The sequence below is a fragment of the Metopolophium dirhodum genome, chromosome 1 (genome assembly GCF_019925205.1).
Source record: "Metopolophium dirhodum isolate CAU chromosome 1, ASM1992520v1, whole genome shotgun sequence".
NCBI classification, from domain to species: domain Eukaryota; kingdom Metazoa; phylum Arthropoda; class Insecta; order Hemiptera; family Aphididae; genus Metopolophium; species Metopolophium dirhodum.
This window is the reverse complement of record NC_083560.1, coordinates 151619732-151633900: the sequence shown is the minus strand read 5'-3', so window position 1 is coordinate 151633900 and position 14169 is coordinate 151619732.

Genomic DNA, 14169 nt, shown 5'->3' with positions numbered 1-14169 from the left:
AACAAAGACGTCTGTTCTACTAAAACCATATAAGAATAACCTACATTCATGGAGGTTTTAAGTCGTTTCGTCAAAAAATCGAAAAATATAAAAACTATTCAAAAATTTAGTTTTTTTCTTTTCGCCCTCGTAAGCTGGCAACACCACAACGTCAGAACGCTATATCTGATATTGTAAAAAATCTGAACAAATTATCTTTCTCTGAGTGCAAACAGCAGAACTCTACCTAAAATAGCTTAAAAGATATTAGCGGTTCAATACCAATGTTTTAGGAATTATGACAAAAAAATGTTGATAATTAATGAAAAATCGTTTTGTGAAGTATACAAAGGCGGTTCTTCCAAGCCAATTGATATACAGCTGTCAACCTGATATTTTTTAAAACGCAGACGTCTGTTCTACTGAAACCATATAAGAATAACCTACATTCATGGAGGTTTTCAGTCGTTTCGTCAAATAATCGAAAAATATAAAAACTATTCAAAAATTTAGTTTTTTTCTTTTCACCCTCGTAAACTGGCAACACCACAATGTCAGAACGCTATATCTGATATTGTAAAAAAGCTGAACAAATTATCTTTTTCTGAGTGCAAACAGCAGAACTCTAACTAAAATAGCTTAAACGATATTAGCGGTTCAATACCAATGTTTTAGGAATTATGACAACAAAATGTTGATAATTAATGAAAAATCGTTTTGTGAAGTATACAAAGGCGGTTCTTCCAAGCCAATTGATATACAGCTGTCAACCTGATATTTCTATTAACGCAGACGTCTGTTCTACTAAAACCATATAAGAATAACCTACATTCATGGAAGTTTTAAGTCGTTTCGTCAAAAAATCGAAAAATATTAAAACTATTCAAAAATTTAGTTTTTTTCTTTTCGCCCTCGTAAGCTGGCAACACCACAACGTCAGAACGCTATATCTGATATTGTAAAGAATCTGAACAAATTATCTTTCTCTGAGTGCAAACAGCAGAACTCTACCTAAAATAGCTTAAAAGATATTAGCGGTTCAATACCAATGTTTTAGGAATTATGACAAAAAAATGTTGATAATTAATTAAAAATCGTTTTGTGAAGTATACAAAGGCGGTTCTTCCAAGCTAATTGATATACAGCTGACAACCTGATATTTTTAAAAATGCAGACGTCTGTTCTACTGAAACCATATAAGAATAACCTACATTCACGGAGGTTAAAGTCGTTTCGTCAAATAATCGAAAAATATAAAAACTATTCAAAAATTTAGTTTTTTTCTTTTCGCCCTCGTAAACTGTAACATCACAATGTCAGAACGCTATTTCTGATATTTTAAAAAAGCTGAACAAATTATCTTTTTCTGAGTGCAAACAGCAGAACTCTAACTAAAATAGTTTAAACGATATTAGCGGTTCAATACCAATGTTTTAGGAATTATGACAACAAAATGTTGATAATTAATGAAAAATCGTTTTGTGAAGTATACAAAGGCGGTTCTTCCAAGCCAATTGATATACAGCTGTCAACCTGATATTTTTAAAAACGCAGAAGTCTGTTCTACTGAAACCATATAAGAATAACCTACATTCATGGAGGTTTTAAGTCGTTTCGTCAAAAAATCGAAAAATATAAAAACTATTCAAAAATATAGTTTTTTTCTTTTCACCCTCGTAAACTGGCAACACCACAACGTCAGAACGCTATATCTGATATTGTAAAAAATCTGAACAAATTATCTTTCTCTGAGTGCAAACAGCAGAACTCTACCTAAAATAGCTTAAAAGATATTAGCGGTTCAATACCAATGTTTTAGGAATTATGACAAAAAAATGTTGATAATTAATTAAAAATCGTTTTGTGAAGTATACAAAGGCGGTTCTTCCAAGCCAATTGATATACAGCTGTCAACCTGATATTTTTAAAAACGCAGACGTCTGTTCTACTGAAACCATATAAGAATAACCTACATTCACGGAGGTTAAAGTCGTTTCGTCAAATAATCGAAAAATATAAAAACTATTCAAAAATTTAGTTTTTTTCTTTTCGCCCTCGTAAACTGTAACATCACAATGTCAGAACGCTATTTCTGATATTTTAAAAAAGCTGAACAAATTATCTTTTTCTGAGTGCAAACAGCAGAACTCTAACTAAAATAGTTTAAACGATATTAGCGGTTCAATACCAATGTTTTAGGAATTATGACAACAAAATGTTGATAATTAATGAAAAATCGTTTTGTGAAGTATACAAAGGCGGTTCTTCCAAGCCAATTGATATACAGCTGTCAACCTGATATTTTTAAAAACGCAGAAGTCTGTTCTACTGAAACCATATAAGAATAACCTACATTCATGGAGGTTTTAAGTCGTTTCGTCAAAAAATCGAAAAATATAAAAACTATTCAAAAATATAGTTTTTTTCTTTTCACCCTCGTAAACTGGCAACACCACAACGTCAGAACGCTATATCTGATATTGTAAAAAATCTGAACAAATTATCTTTCTCTGAGTGCAAACAGCAGAACTCTACCTAAAATAGCTTAAAAGATATTAGCGGTTCAATACCAATGTTTTAGGAATTATGACAAAAAAATGTTGATAATTAATTAAAAATCGTTTTGTGAAGTATACAAAGGCGGTTCTTCCAAGCCAATTGATATACAGCTGTCAACCTGATATTTTTAAAAACGCAGACGTCTGTTCTACTGAAACCATATAAGAATAACCTACATTCACGGAGGTTAAAGTCGTTTCGTCAAATAATCGAAAAATATAAAAACTATTCAAAAATTTAGTTTTTTTCTTTTCGCCCTCGTAAACTGGCAACACCACAATGTCAGAACGCTATTTCTGATATTGTAAAAAAGCTGAACAAATTATCTTTTTCTGAGTGCAAACAGCAGAACTCTACCAAAAATAGCTTAAAAGATATTAGCGGTCTATACCAATGTTTTAGGAATTATGACAAAAAAATGTTGATAATTAATGAAAAATCGTTTTGTGAAGTATACAAAGGCGGTTCTTCCAAGCCAATTGATATACAGCTGTCAACCTGATATTTCTAAAAACAAAGACGTCTGTTCTACTAAAACCATATAAGAATAACCTACATTCATGGAGGTTTTAAGTCGTTTCGTCAAAAAATCGAAAAATATAAAAACTATTCAAAAATTTAGTTTTTTTCTTTTCGCCCTCGTAAGCTGGCAACACCACAACGTCAGAACGCTATATCTGATATTGTAAAAAATCTGAACAAATTATCTTTCTCTGAGTGCAAACAGCAGAACTCTACCTAAAATAGCTTAAAAGATATTAGCGGTTCAATACCAATGTTTTAGGAATTATGACAAAAAAATGTTGATAATTAATGAAAAATCGTTTTGTGAAGTATACAAAGGCGGTTCTTCCAAGCCAATTGATATACAGCTGTCAACCTGATATTTTTTAAAACGCAGACGTCTGTTCTACTGAAACCATATAAGAATAACCTACATTCATGGAGGTTTTCAGTCGTTTCGTCAAATAATCGAAAAATATAAAAACTATTCAAAAATTTAGTTTTTTTCTTTTCACCCTCGTAAACTGGCAACACCACAATGTCAGAACGCTATATCTGATATTGTAAAAAAGCTGAACAAATTATCTTTTTCTGAGTGCAAACAGCAGAACTCTAACTAAAATAGCTTAAACGATATTAGCGGTTCAATACCAATGTTTTAGGAATTATGACAACAAAATGTTGATAATTAATGAAAAATCGTTTTGTGAAGTATACAAAGGCGGTTCTTCCAAGCCAATTGATATACAGCTGTCAACCTGATATTTCTATTAACGCAGACGTCTGTTCTACTAAAACCATATAAGAATAACCTACATTCATGGAAGTTTTAAGTCGTTTCGTCAAAAAATCGAAAAATATTAAAACTATTCAAAAATTTAGTTTTTTTCTTTTCGCCCTCGTAAGCTGGCAACACCACAACGTCAGAACGCTATATCTGATATTGTAAAGAATCTGAACAAATTATCTTTCTCTGAGTGCAAACAGCAGAACTCTACCTAAAATAGCTTAAAAGATATTAGCGGTTCAATACCAATGTTTTAGGAATTATGACAAAAAAATGTTGATAATTAATTAAAAATCGTTTTGTGAAGTATACAAAGGCGGTTCTTCCAAGCTAATTGATATACAGCTGACAACCTGATATTTTTAAAAACGCAGACGTCTGTTCTACTGAAACCATATAAGAATAACCTACATTCACGGAGGTTAAAGTCGTTTCGTCAAATAATCGAAAAATATAAAAACTATTCAAAAATTTAGTTTTTTTCTTTTCGCCCTCGTAAACTGTAACATCACAATGTCAGAACGCTATTTCTGATATTTTAAAAAAGCTGAACAAATTATCTTTTTCTGAGTGCAAACAGCAGAACTCTAACTAAAATAGTTTAAACGATATTAGCGGTTCAATACCAATGTTTTAGGAATTATGACAACAAAATGTTGATAATTAATGAAAAATCGTTTTGTGAAGTATACAAAGGCGGTTCTTCCAAGCCAATTGATATACAGCTGTCAACCTGATATTTTTAAAAACGCAGACGTCTGTTCTACTGAAACCATATAAGAATAACCTACATTCACGGAGGTTAAAGTCGTTTCGTCAAATAATCGAAAAATATAAAAACTATTCAAAAATTTAGTTTTTTTCTTTTCGCCCTCGTAAACTGGCAACATCACAATGTCAGAACGCTATTTCTGATATTTTAAAAAAGCTGAACAAATTATCTTTTTCTGAGTGCAAACAGCAGAACTCTAACTAAAATAGTTTAAACGATATTAGCGGTTCAATACCAATGTTTTAGGAATTATGACAACAAAATGTTGATAATTAATGAAAAATCGTTTTGTGAAGTATACAAAGGCGGTTCTTCCAAGCCAATTGATATACAGCTGTCAACTTGATATTTTTAAAAACGCAGAAGTCTGTTCTACTGAAACCATATAAGAATAACCTACATTCATGGAGGTTTTCAGTCGTTTCGTCAAATAATCGAAAAATATAAAAACTATTCAAAAATTTAGTTTTTTTCTTTTCACCCTCGTAAACTGGCAACACCACAATGTCAGAACGCTATATCTGATATTGTAAAAAAGCTGAACAAATTATCTTTTTCTGAGTGCAAACAGCAGAACTCTAACTAAAATAGCTTAAACGATATTAGCGGTTCAATACCAATGTTTTAGGAATTATGACAACAAAATGTTGATAATTAATGAAAAATCGTTTTGTGAAGTATACAAAGGCGGTTCTTCCAAGCCAATTGATATACAGCTGTCAACCTGATATTTTTAAAAACGCAGAAGTCTGTTCTACTGAAACCATATAAGAATAACCTACATTCATGGAGGTTTTAAGTCGTTTCGTCAAAAAATCGAAAAATATAAAAACTATTCAAAAATTTAGTTTTTTTCTTTTCGCCCTCGTAAGCTGGCAACACCACAACGTCAGAACGCTATATCTGATATTGTAAAAAATCTGAACAAATTATCTTTCTCTGAGTGCAAACAGCAGAACTCTACCTAAAATAGCTTAAAAGATATTAGCGGTTCAATACCAATGTTTTAGGAATTATGACAAAAAAAATGTTGATAATTAATTAAAAATCGTTTTGTGAAGTATACAAAGGCGGTTCTTCCAAGCCAATTGATATACAGCTGTCAACCTGATATTTTTAAAAACGCAGACGTCTGTTCTACTGAAACCATATAAGAATAACCTACATTCACGGAGGTTAAAGTCGTTTCGTCAAATAATCGAAAAATATAAAAACTATTCAAAAATTTAGTTTTTTTCTTTTCGCCCTCGTAAACTGGCAACATCACAATGTCAGAACGCTATTTCTGATATTTTAAAAAAGCTGAACAAATTATCTTTTTCTGAGTGCAAACAGCAGAACTCTAACTAAAATAGTTTAAACGATATTAGCGGTTCAATACCAATGTTTTAGGAATTATGACAACAAAATGTTGATAATTAATGAAAAATCGTTTTGTGAAGTATACAAAGGCGGTTCTTCCAAGCCAATTGATATACAGCTGTCAACTTGATATTTTTAAAAACGCAGAAGTCTGTTCTACTGAAACCATATAAGAATAACCTACATTCATGGAGGTTTTAAGTCGTTTCGTCAAAAAATCGAAAAATATAAAAACTATTCAAAAATATAGTTTTTTTCTTTTCACCCTCGTAAACTGGCAACACCACAACGTCAGAACGCTATATCTGATATTGTAAAAAATCTGAACAAATTATCTTTCTCTGAGTGCAAACAGCAGAACTGTACCTAAAATAGCTTAAAAGATATTAGCGGTTCAATACCAATGTTTTAGGAATTATGACAAAAAAATGTTGATAATTAATTAAAAATCGTTTTGTGAAGTATACAAAGGCGGTTCTTCCAAGCCAATTGATATACAGCTGTCAACCTGATATTTTTAAAAACGCAGACGTCTGTTCTACTGAAACCATATAAGAATAACCTACATTCACGGAGGTTAAAGTCGTTTCGTCAAATAATCGAAAAATATAAAAACTATTCAAAAATTTAGTTTTTTTCTTTTCGCCCTCGTAAACTGGCAACACCACAATGTCAGAACGCTATTTCTGATATTGTAAAAAAGCTGAACAAATTATCTTTCTCTGAGTGCAAACAGCAGAACTCTACCAAAAATAGCTTAAAAGATATTAGCGGTCTATACCAATGTTTTAGGAATTATGACAAAAAAATGTTGATAATTAATGAAAAATCGTTTTGTGAAGTATACAAAGGCGGTTCTTCCAAGCCAATTGATATACAGCTGTCAACCTGATATTTTTAAAAACGCAGACGTCTGTTCTACTGAAACCATATAAGAATAACCTACATTCATGGAGGTTTTAAGTCGTTTCGTCAAAAAATCGAAAAATATAAAAACTATTCAAAAATATAGTTTTTTTCTTTTCACCCTCGTAAACTGGCAACACCACAACGTCAGAACGCTATATCTGATATTGTAAAAAAGCTGAACAAATTACCTTTCTCTGAGTGCAAACAGCAGAACTCTACCTAAAATAGCTTAACAGCTATTAGCGGTTCAATACCAATATTTTAGGAATTATGACAAAAAAATGTTGATAATTAATTAAAAATCGTTTTGTGAAGTATACAAAGGCGGTTCTTCCAAGCCAATTGATATACAGCTGTCAACCTGATATTTTTAAAAACGCAGACTTCTGTTCTACTGAAACCATATAAGAATAACCTACATTCAAGGAGGTTTTCAGTCGTTTCGTCAAATAATCGAAAAATATAAAAACTATTCAAAAATTTAGTTTTTTTCTTTTCACCCTCGTAAACTGGCAACACCACAATGTCAGAACGCTATATCTGATATTGTAAAAAAGCTGAACAAATTATCTTTTTCTGAGTGCAAACAGCAGAACTCTAACTAAAATAGCTTAAACGATATTAGCGGTTCAATACCAATGTTTTAGGAATTATGACAACAAAATGTTGATAATTAATGAAAAATCGTTTTGTGAAGTATACAAAGGCGGTTCTTCCAAGCCAATTGATATACAGCTGTCAACCTGATATTTCTAAAAACGCAGACGTCTGTTCTACTAAAACCATATAAGAATAACCTACATTCATGGAGGTTTTAAGTCGTTTCGTCAAAAAATCGAAAAATATAAAAACTATTCAAAAATTTAGTTTTTTTCTTTTCGCCCTCGTAAGCTGGCAACACCACAACGTCAGAACGCTATATCTGATATTGTAAAAAATCTGAACAAATTATCTTTCTCTGAGTGCAAACAGCAGAACTCTACCTAAAATAGCTTAAAAGATATTAGCGGTTCAATACCAATGTTTTAGGAATTATGACAAAAAAATGTTGATAATTAATTAAAAATCGTTTTGTGAAGTATACAAAGGCGGTTCTTCCAAGCCAATTGATATACAGCTGTCAACCTGATATTTTTAAAAACGCAGACGTCTGTTCTACTGAAACCATATAAGAATAACCTACATTCACGGAGGTTAAAGTCGTTTCGTCAAATAATCGAAAAATATAAAAACTATTCAAAAATTTAGTTTTTTTCTTTTCGCCCTCGTAAACTGGCAACACCACAATGTCAGAACGCTATTTCTGATATTGTAAAAAAGCTGAACAAATTATCTTTCTCTGAGTGCAAACAGCAGAACTCTACCAAAAATAGCTTAAAAGATATTAGCGGTCTATACCAATGTTTTAGGAATTATGACAAAAAAATGTTGATAATTAATGAAAAATCGTTTTGTGAAGTATACAAAGGCGGTTCTTCCAAGCCAATTGATATACAGCTGTCAACCTGATATTTCTAAAAACAAAGACGTCTGTTCTACTAAAACCATATAAGAATAACCTACATTCATGGAGGTTTTAAGTCGTTTCGTCAAAAAATCGAAAAATATAAAAACTATTCAAAAATTTAGTTTTTTTCTTTTCGCCCTCGTAAGCTGGCAACACCACAACGTCAGAACGCTATATCTGATATTGTAAAAAATCTGAACAAATTATCTTTCTCTGAGTGCAAACAGCAGAACTCTACCTAAAATAGCTTAAAAGATATTAGCGGTTCAATACCAATGTTTTAGGAATTATGACAAAAAAATGTTGATAATTAATGAAAAATCGTTTTGTGAAGTATACAAAGGCGGTTCTTCCAAGCCAATTGATATACAGCTGTCAACCTGATATTTTTTAAAACGCAGACGTCTGTTCTACTGAAACCATATAAGAATAACCTACATTCATGGAGGTTTTCAGTCGTTTCGTCAAATAATCGAAAAATATAAAAACTATTCAAAAATTTAGTTTTTTTCTTTTCACCCTCGTAAACTGGCAACACCACAATGTCAGAACGCTATATCTGATATTGTAAAAAAGCTGAACAAATTATCTTTTTCTGAGTGCAAACAGCAGAACTCTAACTAAAATAGCTTAAACGATATTAGCGGTTCAATACCAATGTTTTAGGAATTATGACAACAAAATGTTGATAATTAATGAAAAATCGTTTTGTGAAGTATACAAAGGCGGTTCTTCCAAGCCAATTGATATACAGCTGTCAACCTGATATTTCTATTAACGCAGACGTCTGTTCTACTAAAACCATATAAGAATAACCTACATTCATGGAAGTTTTAAGTCGTTTCGTCAAAAAATCGAAAAATATAAAAACTATTCAAAAATTTAGTTTTTTTCTTTTCGCCCTCGTAAGCTGGCAACACCACAACGTCAGAACGCTATATCTGATATTGTAAAGAATCTGAACAAATTATCTTTCTCTGAGTGCAAACAGCAGAACTCTACCTAAAATAGCTTAAAAGATATTAGCGGTTCAATACCAATGTTTTAGGAATTATGACAAAAAAATGTTGATAATTAATTAAAAATCGTTTTGTGAAGTATACAAAGGCGGTTCTTCCAAGCTAATTGATATACAGCTGACAACCTGATATTTTTAAAAACGCAGACGTCTGTTCTACTGAAACCATATAAGAATAACCTACATTCACGGAGGTTAAAGTCGTTTCGTCAAATAATCGAAAAATATAAAAACTATTCAAAAATTTAGTTTTTTTCTTTTCGCCCTCGTAAACTGTAACATCACAATGTCAGAACGCTATTTCTGATATTTTAAAAAAGCTGAACAAATTATCTTTTTCTGAGTGCAAACAGCAGAACTCTAACTAAAATAGTTTAAACGATATTAGCGGTTCAATACCAATGTTTTAGGAATTATGACAACAAAATGTTGATAATTAATGAAAAATCGTTTTGTGAAGTATACAAAGGCGGTTCTTCCAAGCCAATTGATATACAGCTGTCAACCTGATATTTTTAAAAACGCAGAAGTCTGTTCTACTGAAACCATATAAGAATAACCTACATTCATGGAGGTTTTAAGTCGTTTCGTCAAAAAATCGAAAAATATAAAAACTATTCAAAAATATAGTTTTTTTCTTTTCACCCTCGTAAACTGGCAACACCACAACGTCAGAACGCTATATCTGATATTGTAAAAAATCTGAACAAATTATCTTTCTCTGAGTGCAAACAGCAGAACTCTACCTAAAATAGCTTAAAAGATATTAGCGGTTCAATACCAATGTTTTAGGAATTATGACAAAAAAATGTTGATAATTAATTAAAAATCGTTTTGTGAAGTATACAAAGGCGGTTCTTCCAAGCCAATTGATATACAGCTGTCAACCTGATATTTTTAAAAACGCAGACGTCTGTTCTACTGAAACCATATAAGAATAACCTACATTCACGGAGGTTAAAGTCGTTTCGTCAAATAATCGAAAAATATAAAAACTATTCAAAAATTTAGTTTTTTTCTTTTCGCCCTCGTAAACTGGCAACACCACAATGTCAGAACGCTATTTCTGATATTGTAAAAAAGCTGAACAAATTATCTTTTTCTGAGTGCAAACAGCAGAACTCTAACTAAAATAGCTTAAACGATATTAGCGGTTCAATACCAATGTTTTAGGAATTATGACAAAAAAATGTTGATAATTAATTAAAAATCGTTTTGTGAAGTATACAAAGGCGGTTCTTCCAAGCCAATTGATATACAGCTGTCAACCTGATATTTTTAAAAACGCAGACGTCTGTTCTACTGAAACCATATAAGAATAACCTACATTCACGGAGGTTAAAGTCGTTTCGTCAAATAATCGAAAAATATAAAAACTATTCAAAAATTTAGTTTTTTTCTTTTCGCCCTCGTAAACTGGCAACATCACAATGTCAGAACGCTATTTCTGATATTTTAAAAAAGCTGAACAAATTATCTTTTTCTGAGTGCAAACAGCAGAACTCTAACTAAAATAGTTTAAACGATATTAGCGGTTCAATACCAATGTTTTAGGAATTATGACAACAAAATGTTGATAATTAATGAAAAATCGTTTTGTGAAGTATACAAAGGCGGTTCTTCCAAGCCAATTGATATACAGCTGTCAACTTGATATTTTTAAAAACGCAGAAGTCTGTTCTACTGAAACCATATAAGAATAACCTACATTCATGGAGGTTTTAAGTCGTTTCGTCAAAAAATCGAAAAATATAAAAACTATTCAAAAATATAGTTTTTTTCTTTTCACCCTCGTAAACTGGCAACACCACAACGTCAGAACGCTATATCTGATATTGTAAAAAATCTGAACAAATTATCTTTCTCTGAGTGCAAACAGCAGAACTGTACCTAAAATAGCTTAAAAGATATTAGCGGTTCAATACCAATGTTTTAGGAATTATGACAAAAAAATGTTGATAATTAATTAAAAATCGTTTTGTGAAGTATACAAAGGCGGTTCTTCCAAGCCAATTGATATACAGCTGTCAACCTGATATTTTTAAAAACGCAGACGTCTGTTCTACTGAAACCATATAAGAATAACCTACATTCACGGAGGTTAAAGTCGTTTCGTCAAATAATCGAAAAATATAAAAACTATTCAAAAATTTAGTTTTTTTCTTTTCGCCCTCGTAAACTGGCAACACCACAATGTCAGAACGCTATTTCTGATATTGTAAAAAAGCTGAACAAATTATCTTTCTCTGAGTGCAAACAGCAGAACTCTACCAAAAATAGCTTAAAAGATATTAGCGGTCTATACCAATGTTTTAGGAATTATGACAAAAAAATGTTGATAATTAATGAAAAATCGTTTTGTGAAGTATACAAAGGCGGTTCTTCCAAGCCAATTGATATACAGCTGTCAACCTGATATTTTTAAAAACGCAGACGTCTGTTCTACTGAAACCATATAAGAATAACCTACATTCATGGAGGTTTTAAGTCGTTTCGTCAAAAAATCGAAAAATATAAAAACTATTCAAAAATATAGTTTTTTTCTTTTCACCCTCGTAAACTGGCAACACCACAACGTCAGAACGCTATATCTGATATTGTAAAAAAGCTGAACAAATTACCTTTCTCTGAGTGCAAACAGCAGAACTCTACCTAAAATAGCTTAACAGCTATTAGCGGTTCAATACCAATATTTTAGGAATTATGACAAAAAAATGTTGATAATTAATTAAAAATCGTTTTGTGAAGTATACAAAGGCGGTTCTTCCAAGCCAATTGATATACAGCTGTCAACCTGATATTTTTAAAAACGCAGAAGTCTGTTCTACTGAAACCATATAAGAATAACCTACATTCATGGAGGTTTTAAGTCGTTTCGTCAAAAAATCGAAAAATATAAAAACTATTCAAAAATATAGTTTTTTTCTTTTCACCCTCGTAAACTGGCAACACCACAACGTCAGAACGCTATATCTGATATTGTAAAAAAGCTGAACAAATTATCTTTCTCTGAGTGCAAACAGCAGAACTCTACCTAAAATAGCTTAACAGCTATTAGCGGTTCAATACCAATATTTTAGGAATTATGACAAAAAAATGTTGATAATTAATTAAAAATCGTTTTGTGAAGTATACAAAGGCGGTTCTTCCAAGCCAATTGATATACAGCTGTCAACCTGATATTTTTAAAAACGCAGACGTCTGTTCTACTGAAACCATATAAGAATAACCTACATTCATGGAGGTTTTCAGTCGTTTCGTCAAATAATCGAAAAATATAAAAACTATTCAAAAATTTAGTTTTTTTCTTTTCACCCTCGTAAACTGGCAACACCACAATGTCAGAACGCTATATCTGATATTGTAAAAAAGCTGAACAAATTATCTTTTTCTGAGTGCAAACAGCAGAACTCTAACTAAAATAGCTTAAACGATATTAGCGGTTCAATACCAATGTTTTAGGAATTATGACAACAAAATGTTGATAATTAATGAAAAATCGTTTTGTGAGGTATACAAAGGCGGTTCTTCCAAGCCAATTGATATACAGCTGTCAACCTGATATTTCTATTAACGCAGACGTCTGTTCTACTAAAACCATATAAGAATAACCTACATTCATGGAAGTTTTAAGTCGTTTCGTCAAAAAATCGAAAAATATAAAAACTATTCAAAAATTTAGTTTTTTTCTTTTCGCCCTCGTAAGCTGGCAACACCACAACGTCAGAACGCTATATCTGATATTGTAAAGAATCTGAACAAATTATCTTTCTCTGAGTGCAAACAGCAGAACTCTACCTAAAATAGCTTAAAAGATATTAGCGGTTCAATACCAATGTTTTAGGAATTATGACAAAAAAATGTTGATAATTAATTAAAAATCGTTTTGTGAAGTATACAAAGGCGGTTCTTCCAAGCCAATTGATATACAGCTGTCAACCTGATATTTTTAAAAACGCAGACGTCTGTTCTACTGAAACCATATAAGAATAACCTACATTCATGGAGGTTAAAGTCGTTTCGTCAAATAATCGAAAAATATAAAAACTATTCAAAAATTTAGTTTTTTTCTTTTCGCCCTCGTAAACTGGCAACACCACAACGTCAGAACGCTATATCTGATATTGTAAAAAAGCTGAACAAATTATCTTTTTCTGAGTGCAAACATCAGAACTCTAACTAAAATAGCTTAAACGATATTAGCGGTTCAATACCAATGTTTTAGGAATTATGACAAAAAAATGTTGATAATTATTTAAAAATCGTTTTGTGAAGTATACAAAGGCGGTTCTTCCAAGCCAATTGATATACAGCTGTCAACCTGATATTTCTATTAATGCAGACGTCTGTTCTACTAAAACCATATAAGAATAACCTACATTCATGGAAGTTTTAAGTCGTTTCGTCAAAAAATCGAAAAATATAAAAACTATTCAAAAATTTAGTTTTTTTCTTTTCGCCCTCGTAAGCTGGCAACACCACAACGTCAGAACGCTATATCTGATATTGTAAAGAATCTGAACAAATTATCTTTCTCTGAGTGCAAACAGCAGAACTCTACCTAAAATAGCTTAAAAGATATTAGCGGTTCAATACCAATGTTTTAGGAATTATGACAAAAAAATGTTGATAATTAATTAAAAATCGTTTTGTGAAGTATACAAAGGCGGTTCTTCCAAGCCAATTGATATACAGCTGTCAACCTGATATTTTTAAAAACGCAGACGTCTGTTCTACTGAAACCATATAAGAATAACCTACATTCACGGAGG